The 18,981-nt window shown below is 44.8% G+C and overlaps 16 non-coding genes across 16 annotated transcripts; all 16 read right to left on the reverse strand.

Annotated features, from left to right (window-relative positions):
• Positions 1-804: 804 nt before the first annotated feature.
• On the reverse strand, positions 805-968 carry LOC144989251 (U1 spliceosomal RNA). The gene has a single exon (XR_013653393.1). It is a non-coding gene; the product is annotated as a U1 spliceosomal RNA (small nuclear RNA).
• Positions 969-1,825: 857 nt separating this feature from the next.
• LOC144989262 (U1 spliceosomal RNA) lies at positions 1,826-1,989 on the reverse strand. Its single transcript, XR_013653404.1, has one exon. It is a non-coding gene; the product is annotated as a U1 spliceosomal RNA (small nuclear RNA).
• Positions 1,990-2,846: 857 nt separating this feature from the next.
• LOC144989252 (U1 spliceosomal RNA) lies at positions 2,847-3,010 on the reverse strand. Its single transcript, XR_013653394.1, has one exon. It is a non-coding gene; the product is annotated as a U1 spliceosomal RNA (small nuclear RNA).
• Positions 3,011-3,867: 857 nt separating this feature from the next.
• LOC144989253 (U1 spliceosomal RNA) lies at positions 3,868-4,031 on the reverse strand. The gene has a single exon (XR_013653395.1). It is a non-coding gene; the product is annotated as a U1 spliceosomal RNA (small nuclear RNA).
• An 857-nt stretch (positions 4,032-4,888) lies between these two features.
• Positions 4,889-5,052, reverse strand: LOC144989230 (U1 spliceosomal RNA). The gene has a single exon (XR_013653377.1). It is a non-coding gene; the product is annotated as a U1 spliceosomal RNA (small nuclear RNA).
• An 855-nt stretch (positions 5,053-5,907) lies between these two features.
• Positions 5,908-6,071, reverse strand: LOC144989255 (U1 spliceosomal RNA). The gene has a single exon (XR_013653397.1). It is a non-coding gene; the product is annotated as a U1 spliceosomal RNA (small nuclear RNA).
• Positions 6,072-6,928: 857 nt separating this feature from the next.
• Positions 6,929-7,092, reverse strand: LOC144989258 (U1 spliceosomal RNA). Its single transcript, XR_013653400.1, has one exon. It is a non-coding gene; the product is annotated as a U1 spliceosomal RNA (small nuclear RNA).
• Positions 7,093-7,949: 857 nt separating this feature from the next.
• On the reverse strand, positions 7,950-8,113 carry LOC144989256 (U1 spliceosomal RNA). Its single transcript, XR_013653398.1, has one exon. It is a non-coding gene; the product is annotated as a U1 spliceosomal RNA (small nuclear RNA).
• A 1,070-nt stretch (positions 8,114-9,183) lies between these two features.
• LOC144989273 (U1 spliceosomal RNA) lies at positions 9,184-9,347 on the reverse strand. Its single transcript, XR_013653414.1, has one exon. It is a non-coding gene; the product is annotated as a U1 spliceosomal RNA (small nuclear RNA).
• Positions 9,348-10,202: 855 nt separating this feature from the next.
• On the reverse strand, positions 10,203-10,366 carry LOC144989213 (U1 spliceosomal RNA). Its single transcript, XR_013653361.1, has one exon. It is a non-coding gene; the product is annotated as a U1 spliceosomal RNA (small nuclear RNA).
• Positions 10,367-11,223: 857 nt separating this feature from the next.
• On the reverse strand, positions 11,224-11,387 carry LOC144989217 (U1 spliceosomal RNA). The gene has a single exon (XR_013653365.1). It is a non-coding gene; the product is annotated as a U1 spliceosomal RNA (small nuclear RNA).
• A 1,070-nt stretch (positions 11,388-12,457) lies between these two features.
• Positions 12,458-12,621, reverse strand: LOC144989274 (U1 spliceosomal RNA). The gene has a single exon (XR_013653415.1). It is a non-coding gene; the product is annotated as a U1 spliceosomal RNA (small nuclear RNA).
• An 861-nt stretch (positions 12,622-13,482) lies between these two features.
• Positions 13,483-13,646, reverse strand: LOC144989257 (U1 spliceosomal RNA). Its single transcript, XR_013653399.1, has one exon. It is a non-coding gene; the product is annotated as a U1 spliceosomal RNA (small nuclear RNA).
• Positions 13,647-14,503: 857 nt separating this feature from the next.
• Positions 14,504-14,667, reverse strand: LOC144989218 (U1 spliceosomal RNA). Its single transcript, XR_013653366.1, has one exon. It is a non-coding gene; the product is annotated as a U1 spliceosomal RNA (small nuclear RNA).
• Positions 14,668-15,737: 1,070 nt separating this feature from the next.
• LOC111946901 (U1 spliceosomal RNA) lies at positions 15,738-15,901 on the reverse strand. Its single transcript, XR_002872714.2, has one exon. It is a non-coding gene; the product is annotated as a U1 spliceosomal RNA (small nuclear RNA).
• Positions 15,902-16,762: 861 nt separating this feature from the next.
• Positions 16,763-16,926, reverse strand: LOC111946900 (U1 spliceosomal RNA). Its single transcript, XR_002872713.1, has one exon. It is a non-coding gene; the product is annotated as a U1 spliceosomal RNA (small nuclear RNA).
• Between the last annotated feature and the right edge of the window lie 2,055 nt (positions 16,927-18,981).

Raw genomic sequence — 18,981 nt, forward strand, 5'->3', positions numbered from 1 at the left:
CAGTAGGTTTAGCAGTGCCCCATGCATTCTCCCAATCCCCCAGTCAGAACCATGACCAATACTCCTTGCCATGTCAAAACACTGCCTGTGTTTTCTTTTGTTATTTTGTGTACAGTTGACCTACTTCTGTGAGCCCTAATATATGGCTGGCAAAAGAATCGTTTTACAGTTTCTTTTACTGTTAAAAGAAACATTCATTGGCTCGTGGGTCCCCACCCCCACCCACCAGTGTCATCAGAAGGCTGAGTACTTGTCTTCCAGCTGTGGATCTTACTAAAGACAGTACGTGTATTCAAATTCATGTTGAAAAGCAAATCTATGTGGAGTCAGCTCAATGAATCACGAAACGCTTGACTGCATCCCATAATAAGATGTTCGCTGCCTGCCAGTGCAACACAAGACGTCTTGAGTTTAGTACGTGTATTGAAATTCATGTTGAAACAAACTTGCTGTGGAAAGAGATGGAACGTATGCGTTGACCCACATCCCCAACTCAAGGGAGGATTTTGTCGTGGTTTTCCACACACAACGGCTGATGTCTTTTGCACCTGCCCAGCCATCTTTTTAAGGTAGGGACACTGCCGCTAACATCAGACGCATTCGAGCCAATGTAGCCTAAAGACGGGCTCTTGTCCTGTCCAAGATCCAACAAAATGTAATGGGGATATATATATATATATAGGGATAGAGAGTGAGAGAGAGAGCGCTTGTTGCATCACACCTGGAACTGCTCACGTTTTACATTCAGAAGATGCACGTGAAGCTTTTACTGTTCTAACACATCTTTGTCTTTTACATTGTAAACAGGGGAGAGCGCGGACGCAGTCCCCCACTACCACAAATTATGCAGTTGAGATTCCCACATTTGGGGAATTCACAAGGGTCAGCACGGTCAGGGTGCAATGACAGAGCCTCGCCTTGGGCAAACCACCTTCTTGATCATGGTGTCACCCCTGCCAGGTAAGTATGTCTTCCTGGGTTCAAACAAGGACGACTGTTTTCCCAGTCCTTGACTCTGGCAGTAGGTTTAGCAGTGCCCCATGCATTCTCCCAATCCCCCAGTCAGAACCATGACCAATACTCCTTGCCATGTCAAAACACTGCCTGTGTTTTCTTTTGTTATTTTGTGTAAAGTTGACCTACTTCTGTGAGCCCTAATATATGGCTGGCAAAAGAATCGTTTTACAGTTTCTTTTACTGTTAAAAGAAACATTCATTGGCTTGTGGGTCCCCACCCCCACCCACCAGTGTCATCAGAAGGCTGAGTACTTGTCTTCCAGCTGTGGATCTTACTAAAGGCAGTACGTGTATTCAAATTAATGTTGAAAAGCAAATCTATGTGGAGTCAGCTCAATGAATCACGAAACGCTTGACTGCATCCCATAATAAGATGTTCGCTGCCTGCCAGTGAAACACAAGACGTCTTGAGTTCACTACGTGTATTGAAATTCATGTTGAAACAAACTTGCTGTGGAAAGAGATGTAACTTATGCGTTGACCCACATCCCCAACGCAAGGGAGGATTTTGTGGTGGTTTTCCACACACAACGGCTGATGTCTTTTGCACCTGCCCAGCCATCTTTTTAAGGTAGGGACACTGCCACTAACATCAGTAGCATTCGAGCCAATGTAGCCTAAAGACGGGCTCTTGTCCTGTCCAAGATCCAACAAAATGTAATGGGGATAAATATATATATCTATATATAGGGATAGAGAGTGAGAGACCGCTTGTTGCCTCACACCTGGAACTGCTCACGTTTTACGTTCAGAAGATGCACGTGAAGCTTTTACTGTTCTAACACATCTTTGTCTTTTCCATTGTAAACAGGGGAGAGCGCGGACGCAGTCCCCCACTACCACAAATTATGCAGTTGAGATTCCCACATTTGGGGAATTCACAAGGGTCAACACGGTCAGGGTGCAATGACAGAGCCTCGCCTTGGGCAAACCACCTTCTTGATCATGGTGTCACCCCTGCCAGGTAAGTATGTCTTCCTGGGTTCAAACAAGGACGACTGTTTTCCCAGTCCTTGACTCTGGCAGTAGGTTTAGCAGTGCCCCATGCATTCTCCCAATCCCCCAGTCAGAACCATGACCAATACTCCTTGCCATGTCAAAACACTGCCTGTGTTTTCTTTTGTTATTTTGTGTAAAGTTGACCTACTTCTGTGAGCCCTAATATATGGCTGGCAAAAGAATCGTTTTACAGTTTCTTTTACTGTTAAAAGAAACATTCATTGGCTTGTGGGTCCCCACCCCCACCCACCAGTGTCATCAGAAGGCTGAGTACTTGTCTTCCAGCTGTGGATCTTACTAAAGGCAGTACGTGTATTCAAATTCATGTTGAAAAGCAAATCTATGTGGAGTCAGCTCAATGAATCACAAAACGCTTGACTGCATCCCATAATAAGATGTTCGCTGCCTGCCAGTGCAACACAAGACGTCTTGAGTTCAGTACGTGTATTGAAATTCATGTTGAAACAAACTTGCTGTGGAAAAAGATGTAACTTATGCGTTGACCCACATCCCCAACGCAAGGGAGGATTTTGTGGTGGTTTTCCACACACAACGGCTGATGTCTTTTGCACCTGCCCAGCCATCTTTTTAAGGTAGGGACACTGCCGCTAACATCAGTAGCATTCGAGCCAATGTAGCCTAAAGACGGGCTCTTGTCCTGTCCAAGATCCAACAAAATGTAATAGGGATAAATATATATATCTATATATAGGGATAGAGAGTGAGAGAGCGCTTGTTGCATCACACCTGGAACTGCTCACGTATTACATTCAGAAGATGCACGTGAAGCTTTTACTGTTCTAAGACATCTTTGTCTTTTACATTGTAAACAGGGGAGAGCGCGGACGCAGTCCCCCACTACCACAAATTATGCAGTTGAGATTCCCACATTTGGGGAATTCACAAGGGTCAGCACGGTCAGGGTGCAATGACAGAGCCTCGCCTTGGGCAAACCACCTTCTTGATCATGGTGTCACCCCTGCCAGGTAAGTATGTCTTCCTGGGTTCAAACAAGGACGACTGTTTTCCCAGTCCTTGACTCTGGCAGTAGGTTTAGCAGTGCCCCATGCATTCTCCCAATCCCCCAGTCAGAACCATGACCAATACTCCTTGCCATGTCAAAACACTGCCTGTGTTTTCTTTTGTTATTTTGTGTACAGTTGACCTACTTCTGTGAGCCCTAATATATGGCTGGCAAAAGAATCGTTTTACAGTTTCTTTTACTGTTAAAAGAAACATTCATTGGCTCATGGGTCCCCACCCCCACCCACCAGTGTCATCAGAAGGCTGAGTACTTGTCTTCCAGCTGTGGATCTTACTAAAGGCAGTACGTGTCTTCAAATTCATGTTGAAAAGCAAATCTATGTGGAGTCAGCTTAATGAATCACGAAACGCTTGACTGCATCCCATAATAAGATGTTCGCTGCCTTCCAGTGCAACACAAGACGTCTTGAGTTCAGTACGTGTATTGAAATTCATGTTGAAACAAACTTGCTGTGGAAAAAGATGTAACTTATGCGTTGACCCACATCCCCAACGCAAGGGAGGATTTTGTGGTGGTTTTCCACACACAACGGCTGATGTCTTTTGCACCTGCCCAGCCATCTTTTTAAGGTAGGGACACTGCCGCTAACATCAGTAGCATTCGAGCCAATGTAGCCTAAAGACGGGCTCTTGTCCTGTCCAAGATCCAACAAAATGTAATGGGGATAAATATATATATCTATATATAGGGATAGAGAGTGAGAGAGCGCTTGTTGCATCACACCTGGAACTGCTCACGTATTACATTCAGAAGATGCACGTGAAGCTTTTACTGTTCTAAGACATCTTTGTCTTTTATATTGTAAACAGGGGAGAGCGCGGACGCAGTCCCCCACTACCACAAATTATGCAGTTGAGATTCCCACATTTGGGGAATTCACAAGGGTCAGCACGGTCAGGGTGCAATGACAGAGCCTCGCCTTGGGCAAACCACCTTCTTGATCATGGTGTCACCCCTGCCAGGTAAGTATGTCTTCCTGGGTTCAAACAAGGACGACTGTTTTCCCAGTCCTTGACTCTGGCAGTAGGTTTAGCAGTGCCCCATGCATTCTCCCAATCCCCCAGTCAGAACCATGACCAATACTCCTTGCCATGTCAAAACACTGCCTGTGTTTTCTTTTGTTATTTTGTGTACAGTTGACCTACTTCTGTGAGCCCTAATATATGGCTGGCAAAAGAATCGTTTTACAGTTTCTTTTACTGTTAAAAGAAACATTCATTGGCTCGTGGGTCCCCACCCCCACCCACCAGTGTCATCAGAAGGCTGAGTACTTGTCTTCCAGCTGTGGATCTTACTAAAGGCAGTACGTGTCTTCAAATTCATGTTGAAAAGCAAATCTATGTGGAGTCAGCTTAATGAATCACGAAACGCTTGACTGCATCCCATAATAAGATGTTCGCTGCCTTCCAGTGCAACACAAGACGTCTTGAGTTCAGTACGTGTATTGAAATTCATGTTGAAACAAACTTGCTGTGGAAAAAGATGTAACTTATGCGTTGACCCACATCCCCAACGCAAGGGAGGATTTTGTGGTGGTTTTCCACACACAACGGCTGATGTCTTTTGCACCTGCCCAGCCATCTTTTTAAGGTAGGGACACTGCCGCTAACATCAGTAGCATTCGAGCCAATGTAGCCTAAAGACGGGCTCTTGTCCTGTCCAAGATCCAACAAAATGTAATGGGGATAAATATATATATCTATATATAGGGATAGAGAGTGAGAGAGCGCTTGTTGCATCACACCTGGAACTGCTCACGTTTTACGTTCAGAAGATGCACGTGAAGCTTTTACTGTTCTAAGACATCTTTGTCTTTTACATTGTAAACAGGGGAGAGCACGGACGCAGTCCCCCACTACCACAAATTATGCAGTTGAGATTCCCACATTTGGGGAATTCACAAGGGTCAGCACGGTCAGGGTGCGATGACAGAGCCTCGCCTTGGGCAAACCACCTTCTTGATCATGGTGTCACCCCTGCCAGGTAAGTATGTCTTCCTGGGTTCAAACAAGGACGACTGTTTTCCCAGTCCTTGACTCTGGCAGTAGGTTTAGCAGTGCCCCATGCATTCTCCCAATCCCCCAGTCAGAACCATGACCAATACTCCTTGCCATGTCAAAACACTGCCTGTGTTTTCTTTTGTTATTTTGTGTACAGTTGACCTACTTCTGTGAGCCCTAATATATGGCTGGCAAAAGAATCGTTTTACAGTTTCTTTTACTGTTAAAAGAAACATTCATTGGCTCGTGGGTCCCCACCCCCACCCACCAGTGTCATCAGAAGGCTGAGTACTTGTCTTCCAGCTGTGGATCTTACTAAAGACAGTACGTGTATTCAAATTCATGTTGAAAAGCAAATCTATGTGGAGTCAGCTCAATGAATCACGAAACGCTTGACTGCATCCCATAATAAGATGTTCGCTGCCTGCCAGTGCAACACAAGACGTCTTGAGTTTAGTACGTGTATTGAAATTCATGTTGAAACAAACTTGCTGTGGAAAGAGATGGAACGTATGCGTTGACCCACATCCCCAACTCAAGGGAGGATTTTGTCGTGGTTTTCCACACACAACGGCTGATGTCTTTTGCACCTGCCCAGCCATCTTTTTAAGGTAGGGACACTGCCGCTAACATCAGACGCATTCGAGCCAATGTAGCCTAAAGACGGGCTCTTGTCCTGTCCAAGATCCAACAAAATGTAATGGGGATATATATATATATAAAGGGATAGAGAGTGAGAGAGAGAGCGCTTGTTGCATCACACCTGGAACTGCTCACGTTTTACATTCAGAAGATGCACGTGAAGCTTTTACTGTTCTAACACATCTTTGTCTTTTACATTGTAAACAGGGGAGAGCGCGGACGCAGTCCCCCACTACCACAAATTATGCAGTTGAGATTCCCACATTTGGGGAATTCACAAGGGTCAGCACGGTCAGGGTGCAATGACAGAGCCTCGCCTTGGGCAAACCACCTTCTTGATCATGGTGTCACCCCTGCCAGGTAAGTATGTCTTCCTGGGTTCAAACAAGGACGACTGTTTTCCCAGTCCTTGACTCTGGCAGTAGGTTTAGCAGTGCCCCATGCATTCTCCCAATCCCCCAGTCAGAACCATGACCAATACTCCTTGCCATGTCAAAACACTGCCTGTGTTTTCTTTTGTTATTTTGTGTAAAGTTGACCTACTTCTGTGAGCCCTAATATATGGCTGGCAAAAGAATCGTTTTACAGTTTCTTTTACTGTTAAAAGAAACATTCATTGGCTTGTGGGTCCCCACCCCCACCCACCAGTGTCATCAGAAGGCTGAGTACTTGTCTTCCAGCTGTGGATCTTACTAAAGGCAGTACGTGTATTCAAATTCATGTTGAAAAGCAAATCTATGTGGAGTCAGCTCAATGAATCACAAAACGCTTGACTGCATCCCATAATAAGATGTTCGCTGCCTGCCAGTGCAACACAAGACGTCTTGAGTTCAGTACGTGTATTGAAATTCATGTTGAAACAAACTTGCTGTGGAAAGAGATGTAACTTATGCGTTGACCCACATCCCCAACGCAAGGGAGGATTTTGTGGTGGTTTTCCACACACAACGGCTGATGTCTTTTGCACCTGCCCAGCCATCTTTTTAAGGTAGGGACACTGCCGCTAACATCAGTAGCATTCGAGCCAATGTAGCCTAAAGACGGGCTCTTGTCCTGTCCAAGATCCAACAAAATGTAATGGGGATAAATATATATATCTATATATAGGGATAGAGAGTGAGAGAGCGCTTGTTGCATCACACCTGGAACTGCTCACGTATTACATTCAGAAGATGCACGTGAAGCTTTTACTGTTCTAAGACATCTTTGTCTTTTACATTGTAAACAGGGGAGAGCGCGGACGCAGTCCCCCACTACCACAAATTATGCAGTTGAGATTCCCACATTTGGGGAATTCACAAGGGTCAGCACGGTCAGGGTGCAATGACAGAGCCTCGCCTTGGGCAAACCATCTTCTTGATCATGGTGTCACCCCTGCCAGGTAAGTATGTCTTCCTGGGTTCAAACAAGGACGACTGTTTTCCCAGTCCTTGACTCTGGCAGTAGGTTTAGCAGTGCCCCATGCATTCTCCCAATCCCCCAGTCAGAACCATGACCAATACTCCTTGCCATGTCAAAACACTGCCTGTGTTTTCTTTTGTTATTTCGTGTACAGTTGACCTACTTCTGTGAGCCCTAATATATGGCTGGCAAAAGAATCGTTTTACAGTTTCTTTTACTGTTAAAAGAAACATTCATTGGCTCATGGGTCCCCACCCCCACCCACCAGTGTCATCAGAAGGCTGAGTACTTGTCTTCCAGCTGTGGATCTTACTAAAGGCAGTACGTGTCTTCAAATTCATGTTGAAAAGCAAATCTATGTGGAGTCAGCTTAATGAATCACGAAACGCTTGACTGCATCCCATAATAAGATGTTCGCTGCCTTCCAGTGCAACACAAGACGTCTTGAGTTCAGTACGTGTATTGAAATTCATGTTGAAACAAACTTGCTGTGGAAAAAGATGTAACTTATGCGTTGACCCACATCCCCAACGCAAGGGAGGATTTTGTGGTGGTTTTCCACACACAACGGCTGATGTCTTTTGCACCTGCCCAGCCATCTTTTTAAGGTAGGGACACTGCCGCTAACATCAGTAGCATTCGAGCCAATGTAGCCTAAAGACGGGCTCTTGTCCTGTCCAAGATCCAACAAAATGTAATGGGGATAAATATATATATCTATATATAGGGATAGAGAGTGAGAGAGCGCTTGTTGCATCACACCTGGAACTGCTCACGTATTACATTCAGAAGATGCACGTGAAGCTTTTACTGTTCTAAGACATCTTTGTCTTTTACATTGTAAACAGGGGAGAGCGCGGACGCAGTCCCCCACTACCACAAATTATGCAGTTGAGATTCCCACATTTGGGGAATTCACAAGGGTCAGCACGGTCAGGGTGCAATGACAGAGCCTCGCCTTGGGCAAACCACCTTCTTGATCATGGTGTCACCCCTGCCAGGTAAGTATGTCTTCCTGGGTTCAAACAAGGACGACTGTTTTCCCAGTCCTTGACTCTGGCAGTAGGTTTAGCAGTGCCCCATGCATTCTCCCAATCCCCCAGTCAGAACCATGACCAATACTCCTTGCCATGTCAAAACACTGCCTGTGTTTTCTTTTGTTATTTTGTGTACAGTTGACCTACTTCTGTGAGCCCTAATATATGGCTGGCAAAAGAATCGTTTTACAGTTTCTTTTACTGTTAAAAGAAACATTCATTGGCTCGTGGGTCCCCACCCCCACCCACCAGTGTCATCAGAAGGCTGAGTACTTGTCTTCCAGCTGTGGATCTTACTAAAGACAGTACGTGTATTCAAATTCATGTTGAAAAGCAAATCTATGTGGAGTCAGCTCAATGAATCACGAAACGCTTGACTGCATCCCATAATAAGATGTTCGCTGCCTGCCAGTGCAACACAAGACGTCTTGAGTTTAGTACGTGTATTGAAATTCATGTTGAAACAAACTTGCTGTGGAAAGAGATGGAACGTATGCGTTGACCCACATCCCCAACTCAAGGGAGGATTTTGTCGTGGTTTTCCACACACAACGGCTGATGTCTTTTGCACCTGCCCAGCCATCTTTTTAAGGTAGGGACACTGCCGCTAACATCAGACGCATTCGAGCCAATGTAGCCTAAAGACGCTTTCTTGTCCTGTCCAAGATCCAACAAAATGTCTTCTTCTTCCACTTTCGGCTTCTCCCATCAGGGGTCGCCACAGCGAACGAGTCGCATGGTAAATTTAGCAATGTTTTACGCCGGATGCCCTTCCTGACGTAACCTTCTCAAACCGGGCTTGGAACCGGCAGAGGTAGGGAAGGGAACAGGGAGCAGCCCGGAGTCGAACCCGGGTTTCACGGATGGAAGGCTCCCAAGATCCAACAAAATGTAATGGGGATATATATATATATATATAGGGATAGAGAGTGAGAGAGAGAGCGCTTGTTGCATCACACCTGGAACTGCTCACGTTTTACGTTCAGAAGATGCACGTGAAGCTTTTACTGTTCTAACACATCTTTGTCTTTTACATTGTAAACAGGGGAGAGCGCGGACGCAGTCCCCCACTACCACAAATTATGCAGTTGAGATTCCCACATTTGGGGAATTCACAAGGGTCAGCACGGTCAGGGTGCAATGACAGAGCCTCGCCTTGGGCAAACCAACTTCTTGATCATGGTGTTACCCCTGCCAGGTAAGTATGTCTTCCTGGGTTCAAACAAGGACGACTGTTTTCCCAGTCCTTGACTCTGGCAGTAGGTTTAGCAGTGCCCCATGCATTCTCCCAATCCCCCAGTCAGAACCATGACCAATACTCCTTGCCATGTCAAAACACTGCCTGTGTTTTCTTTTGTTATTTTGTGTACAGTTGACCTACTTCTGTGAGCCCTAATATATGGCTGGCAAAAGAATCGTTTTACAGTTTCTTTTACTGTTAAAAGAAACATTCATCTGCTCGTGGGTCCCCACCCCCACCCAACAGTGTCATCAGAAGGCTGAGTACTTGTCTTCCAGCTGTGGATCTTACTAAAGACAGTACGTGTATTCAAATTCATGTTGAAAAGCAAATCTATGTGGAGTCAGCTCAATGAATCACAAAACGCTTGACTGCATCCCATAATAAGATGTTAGCTGCCTGCCAGTGCAACACAAGACGTCTTGAGTTCAGTATGTGTATTGAAATTCATGTTGAAACAAACTTGCTGTGGAAAGAGATGTAACTTATGCGTTGACCCACATCCCCAACTCAAGGGAGGATTTTGTGGTGGTTTTCCACACACAACGGCTGATGTCTTTTGCACCTGCCCAGCCATCTTTTTAAGGTAGGGACACTGCCGCTAACATCAGACGCATTCAAGCCAATGTAGCCTAAAGACGGGCTCTTGTCCTGTCCAAGATCCAACAAAATGTAATGGGGATAAATATATATATCTATATATAGGGATAGAGAGTGAGAGCGCTTGTTGCATCACACCTGGAACTGCTCACGTTTTACGTTCAGGAGATGCACGTGAAGCTTTTACTGTTTTAAGACATCTTTGTCTTTTACATTGTAAACAGGGGAGAGCGCGGACGCAGTCCCCCACTACCACAAATTATGCAGTTGAGATTCCCACATTTGGGGAATTCACAAGGGTCAGCACGGTCAGGGTGCGATGACAGAGCCTCGCCTTGGGCAAACCACCTTCTTGATCATGGTGTCACCCCTGCCAGGTAAGTATGTCTTCCTGGGTTCAAACAAGGACGACTGTTTTCCCAGTCCTTGACTCTGGCAGTAGGTTTAGCAGTGCCCCATGCATTCTCCCAATCCCCCAGTCAGAACCATGACCAATACTCCTTGCCATGTCAAAAAACTGCCTGTGTTTTCTTTTGTTATTTTGTGTACAGTTGACCTACTTCTGTGAGCCCTAATATATGGCTGGCAAAAGAATCGTTTTACAGTTTCTTTTACTGTTAAAAGAAACATTCATTGGCTCGTAGGTCCCCACCCCCACCCACCAGTGTCATCAGAAGGCTGAGTACTTGTCTTCCAGCTGTGGATCTTACTAAAGGCAGTACGTGTCTTCAAATTCATTTTGAAAAGCAAATCTATGTGGAGTCAGCTTAATGAATCACGAAACGCTTGACTGCATCCCATAATAAGATGTTCGCTGCCTTCCAGTGCAACACAAGACGTCTTGAGTTCACTACGTGTATTGAAATTCATGTTGAAACAAACTTGCTGTGGAAAAAGATGTAACTTATGCGTTGACCCACATCCCCAACGCAAGGGAGGATTTTGTGGTGGTTTTCCACACACAACGGCTGATGTCTTTTGCACCTGCCCAGCCATCTTTTTAAGGTAGAGACACTGCCGCTAACATCAGTAGCATTCGAGCCAATGTAGCCTAAAGACGGGCTCTTGTCCTGTCCAAGATCCAACAAAATGTAATGGGGATAAATATATATATCTATATATAGGGATAGAGAGTGAGAGAGCGCTTGTTGCATCACACCTGGAACTGCTCACGTATTACATTCAGAAGATGCACGTGAAGCTTTTACTGTTCTAAGACATCTTTGTCTTTTACATTGTAAACAGGGGAGAGCGCGGACGCAGTCCCCCACGACCACATATTATGCAGTTGAGATTCCCACATTTGGGGAATTCACAAGGGTCAGCACGGTCAGGGTGCAATGACAGAGCCTCGCCTTGGGCAAACCACCTTCTTGATCATGGTGTCACCCCTGCCAGGTAAGTATGTCTTCCTGGGTTCAAACAAGGACGACTGTTTTCCCAGTCCTTGACTCTGGCAGTAGGTTTAGCAGTGCCCCATGCATTCTCCCAATCCCCCAGTCAGAACCATGACCAATACTCCTTGCCATGTCAAAACACTGCCTGTGTTTTCTTTTGTTATTTTGTGTACAGTTGACCTACTTCTGTGAGCCCTAATATATGGCTGGCAAAAGAATCGTTTTACAGTTTCTTTTACTGTTAAAAGAAACATTCATTGGCTCGTGGGTCCCCACCCCCACCCACCAGTGTCATCAGAAGGCTGAGTACTTGTCTTCCAGCTGTGGATCTTACTAAAGACAGTACGTGTATTCAAATTCATGTTGAAAAGCAAATCTATGTGGAGTCAGCTCAATGAATCACGAAACGCTTGACTGCATCCCATAATAAGATGTTCGCTGCCTGCCAGTGCAACACAAGACGTCTTGAGTTTAGTACGTGTATTGAAATTCATGTTGAAACAAACTTGCTGTGGAAAGAGATGGAACGTATGCGTTGACCCACATCCCCAACTCAAGGGAGGATTTTGTCGTGGTTTTCCACACACAACGGCTGATGTCTTTTGCACCTGCCCAGCCATCTTTTTAAGGTAGGGACACTGCCGCTAACATCAGACGCATTCGAGCCAATGTAGCCTAAAGACGCTTTCTTGTCCTGTCCAAGATCCAACAAAATGTCTTCTTCTTCCACTTTCGGCTTCTCCCATCAGGGGTCGCCACAGCGAACGAGTCGCATGGTAAATTTAGCAATGTTTTACGCCGGATGCCCTTCCTGACGCAACCTTCTCAAACCGGGCTTGGAACCGGCAGAGGTAGGGAAGGGAACAGGGAGCAGCCCGGAGTCGAACCCGGGTTTCACGGATGGAAGGCGCCCAAGATCCAACAAAATGTAATGGGGATATATATATATATATATAGGGATAGAGAGTGAGAGAGAGAGCGCTTGTTGCATCACACCTGGAACTGCTCACGTTTTACGTTCAGAAGATGCACGTGAAGCTTTTACTGTTCTAACACATCTTTGTCTTTTACATTGTAAACAGGGGAGAGCGCGGACGCAGTCCCCCACTACCACAAATTATGCAGTTGAGATTCCCACATTTGGGGAATTCACAAGGGTCAGCACGGTCAGGGTGCAATGACAGAGCCTCGCCTTGGGCAAACCAACTTCTTGATCATGGTGTTACCCCTGCCAGGTAAGTATGTCTTCCTGGGTTCAAACAAGGACGACTGTTTTCCCAGTCCTTGACTCTGGCAGTAGGTTTAGCAGTGCCCCATGCATTCTCCCAATCCCCCAGTCAGAACCATGACCAATACTCCTTGCCATGTCAAAACACTGCCTGTGTTTTCTTTTGTTATTTTGTGTACAGTTGACCTACTTCTGTGAGCCCTAATATATGGCTGGCAAAAGAATCGTTTTACAGTTTCTTTTACTGTTAAAAGAAACATTCATCTGCTCGTGGGTCCCCACCCCCACCCAACAGTGTCATCAGAAGGCTGAGTACTTGTCTTCCAGCTGTGGATCTTACTAAAGACAGTACGTGTATTCAAATTCATGTTGAAAAGCAAATCTATGTGGAGTCAGCTCAATGAATCACAAAACGCTTGACTGCATCCCATAATAAGATGTTAGCTGCCTGCCAGTGCAACACAAGACGTCTTGAGTTCAGTATGTGTATTGAAATTCATGTTGAAACAAACTTGCTGTGGAAAGAGATGTAACTTATGCGTTGACCCACATCCCCAACTCAAGGGAGGATTTTGTGGTGGTTTTCCACACACAACGGCTGATGTCTTTTGCACCTGCCCAGCCATCTTTTTAAGGTAGGGACACTGCCGCTAACATCAGACGCATTCAAGCCAATGTAGCCTAAAGACGGGCTCTTGTCCTGTCCAAGATCCAACAAAATGTAATGGGGATAAATATATATATCTATATATAGGGATAGAGAGTGAGAGAGAGAGCGCTTGTTGCATCACACCTGGAACTGCTCACGTTTTACGTTCAGAAGATGCACGTGAAGCTTTTACTGTTCTAAGACATCTTTGTCTTTTACATTGTAAACAGGGGAGAGCGCGGACGCAGTCCCCCACTACCACAAATTATGCAGTTGAGATTCCCACATTTGGGGAATTCACAAGGGTCAGCACGGTCAGGGTGCAATGACAGAGCCTCGCCTTGGGCAAACCACCTTCTTGATCATGGTGTCACCCCTGCCAGGTAAGTATGTCTTCCTGGGTTCAAACAAGGACGACTGTTTTCCCAGTCCTTGACTCTGGCAGTAGGTTTAGCAGTGCCCCATGCATTCTCCCAATCCCCCAGTCAGAACCATGACCAATACTCCTTGCCATGTCAAAAAACTGCCTGTGTTTTCTTTTGTTATTTTGTGTACAGTTGACCTACTTCTGTGAGCCCTAATATATGGCTGGCAAAAGAATCGTTTTACAGTTTCTTTTACTGTTAAAAGAAACATTCATTGGCTCGTGGGTCCCCACCCCCACCCACCAGTGTCATCAGAAGGCTGAGTACTTGTCTTCCAGCTGTGGATCTTACTAAAGGCAGTACGTGTCTTCAAATTCATTTTGAAAAGCAAATCTATGTGGAGTCAGCTTAATGAATCACGAAACGCTTGACTGCATCCCATAATAAGATGTTCGCTGCCTTCCAGTGCAACACAAGACGTCTTGAGTTCAGTACGTGTATTGAAATTCATGTTGAAACAAACTTGCTGTGGAAAAAGATGTAACTTATGCGTTGACCCACATCCCCAACGCAAGGGAGGATTTTGTGGTGGTTTTCCACACACAACGGCTGATGTCTTTTGCACCTGCCCAGCCATCTTTTTAAGGTAGAGACACTGCCGCTAACATCAGTAGCATTCGAGCCAATGTAGCCTAAAGACGGGCTCTTGTCCTGTCCAAGATCCAACAAAATGTAATGGGGATAAATATATATATCTATATATAGGGATAGAGAGTGAGAGAGCGCTTGTTGCATCACACCTGGAACTGCTCACGTATTACATTCAGAAGATGCACGTGAAGCTTTTACTGTTCTAAGACATCTTTGTCTTTTACATTGTAAACAGGGGAGAGCGCGGACGCAGTCCCCCACGACCACATATTATGCAGTTGAGATTCCCACATTTGGGGAATTCACAAGGGTCAGCACGGTCAGGGTGCAATGACAGAGCCTCGCCTTGGGCAAACCACCTTCTTGATCATGGTGTCACCCCTGCCAGGTAAGTATGTCTTCCTGGGTTCAAACAAGGACGACTGTTTTCCCAGTCCTTGACTCTGGCAGTAGGTTTAGCAGTGCCCCATGCATTCTCCCAATCCCCCAGTCAGAACCATGACCAATACTCCTTGCCATGTCAAAACACTGCCTGTGTTTTCTTTTGTTATTTTGTGTACAGTTGACCTACTTCTGTGAGCCCTAATATATGGCTGGCAAAAGAATCGTTTTACAGTTTCTTTTACTGTTAAAAGAAACATTCATTGGCTCGTGGGTCCCCACCCCCACCCACCAGTGTCATCAGAAGGCTGAGTACTTGTCTTCCAGCTGTGGATCTTACTAAAGACAGTACGTGTATTCAAATTCATGTTGAAAAGCAAATCTATGTGGAGTCAGCTCAATGAATCACGAAACGCTTGACTGCATCCCATAATAAGATGTTCGCTGCCTGCCAGTGCAACACAAGACGTCTTGAGTTTAGTACGTGTATTGAAATTCATGTTGAAACAAACTTGCTGTGGAAAGAGATGGAACGTATGCGTTGACCCACATCCCCAACTCAAGGGAGGATTTTGTCGTGGTTTTCCACACACAACGGCTGATGTCTTTTGCACCTGCCCAGCCATCTTTTTAAGGTAGGGACACTGCCGCTAACATCAGACGCATTCGAGCCAATGTAGCCTAAAGACGCTTTCTTGTCCTGTCCAAGATCCAACAAAATGTCTTCTTCTTCCACTTTCGGCTTCTCCCATCAGGGGTCGCCACAGCGAACGAGTCGCATGGTAAATTTAGCAATGTTTTACGCCGGATGCCCTTCCTGACGCAACCTTCTCAAACCGGGCTTGGAACCGGCAGAGGTAGGGAAGGGAACAGGGAGCAGCCCGGAGTCGAACCCGGGTTTCACGGATGGAAGGCGCCCAAGATCCAACAAAATGTAATGGGGATATATATATATATATATAGGGATAGAGAGTGAGAGAGAGAGCGCTTGTTGCATCACACCTGGAACTGCTCACGTTTTACGTTCAGAAGATGCACGTGAAGCTTTTACTGTTCTAACACATCTTTGTCTTTTACATTGTAAACAGGGGAGAGCGCGGACGCAGTCCCCCACTACCACAAATTATGCAGTTGAGATTCCCACATTTGGGGAATTCACAAGGGTCAGCACGGTCAGGGTGCAATGACAGAGCCTCGCCTTGGGCAAACCAACTTCTTGATCATGGTGTTACCCCTGCCAGGTAAGTATGTCTTCCTGGGTTCAAACAAGGACGACTGTTTTCCCAGTCCTTGACTCTGGCAGTAGGTTTAGCAGTGCCCCATGCATTCTCCCAATCCCCCAGTCAGAACCATGACCAATACTCCTTGCCATGTCAAAACACTGCCTGTGTTTTCTTTTGTTATTTTGTGTACAGTTGACCTACTTCTGTGAGCCCTAATATATGGCTGGCAAAAGAATCGTTTTACAGTTTCTTTTACTGTTAAAAGAAACATTCATCTGCTCGTGGGTCCCCACCCCCACCCAACAGTGTCATCAGAAGGCTGAGTACTTGTCTTCCAGCTGTGGATCTTACTAAAGACAGTACGTGTATTCAAATTCATGTTGAAAAGCAAATCTATGTGGAGTCAGCTCAATGAATCACAAAACGCTTGACTGCATCCCATAATAAGATGTTAGCTGCCTGCCAGTGCAACACAAGACGTCTTGAGTTCAGTATGTGTATTGAAATTCATGTTGAAACAAACTTGCTGTGGAAAGAGATGTAACTTATGCGTTGACCCACATCCCCAACTCAAGGGAGGATTTTGTGGTGGTTTTCCACACACAACGGCTGATGTCTTTTGCACCTGCCCAGCCATCTTTTTAAGGTAGGGACACTGCCGCTAACATCAGACGCATTCAAGCCAATGTAGCCTAAAGACGGGCTCTTGTCCTGTCCAAGATCCAACAAAATGTAATGGGGATAAATATATATATCTATATATAGGGATAGAGAGTGAGAGAGAGAGCGCTTGTTGCATCACACCTGGAACTGCTCACGTTTTACGTTCAGAAGATGCACGTGAAGCTTTTACTGTTCTAAGACATCTTTGTCTTTTACATTGTAAACAGGGGAGAGCGCGGACGCAGTCCCCCACTACCACAAATTATGCAGTTGAGATTCCCACATTTGGGGAATTCACAAGGGTCAGCACGGTCAGGGTGCAATGACAGAGCCTCGCCTTGGGCAAACCACCTTCTTGATCATGGTGTCACCCCTGCCAGGTAAGTATGTCTTCCTGGGTTCAAACAAGGACGACTGTTTTCCCAGTCCTTGACTCTGGCAGTAGGTTTAGCAGTGCCCCATGCATTCTCCCAATCCCCCAGTCAGAACCATGACCAATACTCCTTGCCATGTCAAAAAACTGCCTGTGTTTTCTTTTGTTATTTTGTGTACAGTTTACCTACTTCTGTGAGCACTAATATATGGCTGGCAAAAGAATCGTTTTACAGTTTCTTTTACTGTTAAAAGAAACATTCATTGGCTCGTAGGTCCCCACCCCCACCCACCAGTGTCATCAGAAGGCTGAGTACTTGTCTTCCAGCTGTGGATCTTACTAAAGACAGTACGTGTATTCAAATTCATTTTGAAAAGCAAATCTATGTGGAGTCAGCTCAATGAATCACGAAACGCTTGACTGCATCCCATAATAAGATGTTAGTTGCCTGCCAGTTCAACACAAGACGTCTTGAGTTCAGTACGTGTATTGAAATTCATGTTGAAACAAACTTGCTGTGGAAAGAGATAAAACTTATGCGTTGACCCACATCCCCAACGCAAGGGAGGATTTTGTGGTGGTTTTCCACACACAACGGCGGGGGGCTAAGCACACACTCCCCGAGTGAGTAAGCAAGTTCACGCGGATTTAAGCCAGAGTTCAGGCTTCAAGTCAAGCTAGTTTAACCCTCGTGATATTTTATATGACCCCATCCTTACTTTGACGTGTTCTCCCTAACATGACAAAGGTGGATAAAGGTGGAAATATTTCATGTAATCCATGGACACCAGTGAAGATCACAAATCCTTGAAGAAAAAAGGTTCAGAGCACTGTCTAGTGGGTCTAGATGACCCAACTCCCAATGTGGAAGTGCCTAGGATAGCACAAGGGTTAAACATGCTTCCTGGAATACCCAGCACCTGCCCAGCCATCTTTTAAGGTAGGGACTCTGCCGCTAACGTCAGACGCAATCAAGCCAATGTAGCCTAAAGACGGGCTCTGGGGGGTATTCCAGGAAGCATGTTTAAACTAGCCTGACTTTAAGCCTGAACTCTGGCTGAAATCCACCTGAACTTGCTTACTCGGGGTATGTCGGTTCCAAAAGACCGAATATGAGTTGGCGTAATTACGCTCGACTTGGTAACCCTGGGTTAATGCGGGTGCATGTCAAGTACATAAAGACATTCTCAATGGATCGCCGATTTCCGGAGTACCATGGAAACGCGTGGAGAAAAAAAGAAAGCGCTACACTTCAGTGAGACGGAGTCGGAGATTAATGACGGCGTATTAAGATTATACGTCCATCAAAAAAGTAATACGGCTGCATCATCAACAAAAGAAAGAGTTTCTGCTTGTAGTAGAAGAACAGACAAAGTCAACGCACGAGTTTCTGATCTTATTTCCATTTTCCTTGTGACGCATATATATATATATAGAGAGAGAGAGATAGATAGATAGATAGATAGATAGATAGATAGATAGATAGTTAGATAGATATAGATAGATAGATAGATAGATAGATAGATAGATAGATAGATAGATAGATAGATAGATAGATAGATAGATAGATAGATAGATAGATAGATAGATAGATAGATAGATAGATAGATAGATAGATAGATAGATAGATAGATAGATAGATAGATAGATAGATGACTTTATTAATCCCACAATGGGGAAATTTAATTTCTGTGGCAGCAACACGACATTCAGAAATAATCTATATAATATAACATCAATAAAGAACATCACAAATGACATTTATATTAGATAATTAAAAATATGACTAAAATTATCATGAAAATTATTATCAAAAATGAGATTCTTAATAAATAAAGAAATAAATATTAAATATTAAATAAATACAGCTGCAAAAGTGTAAAAAACATGTGGTCTGCAAAACACGTAAACTGTAAAAAAACATTACAAATTATTTCAAAATACAGAAATAACTAATGAGGTTTACACCAAAAACAAAAACAAACAACTGTTCAGGAACAAAAAACAATTTAAAAATGAAAAACAACAACTACAACAAAAGTAAATGAATCAATGACTAAACAGAAAAAC

The sequence above is a fragment of the Oryzias latipes genome, chromosome 22 (assembly GCF_053564925.1).
Source record: "Oryzias latipes strain Hd-rR chromosome 22, Olatipes_Hd-rR_3.1".
Classification (NCBI taxonomy): Eukaryota; Metazoa; Chordata; class Actinopteri; order Beloniformes; family Adrianichthyidae; genus Oryzias; species Oryzias latipes.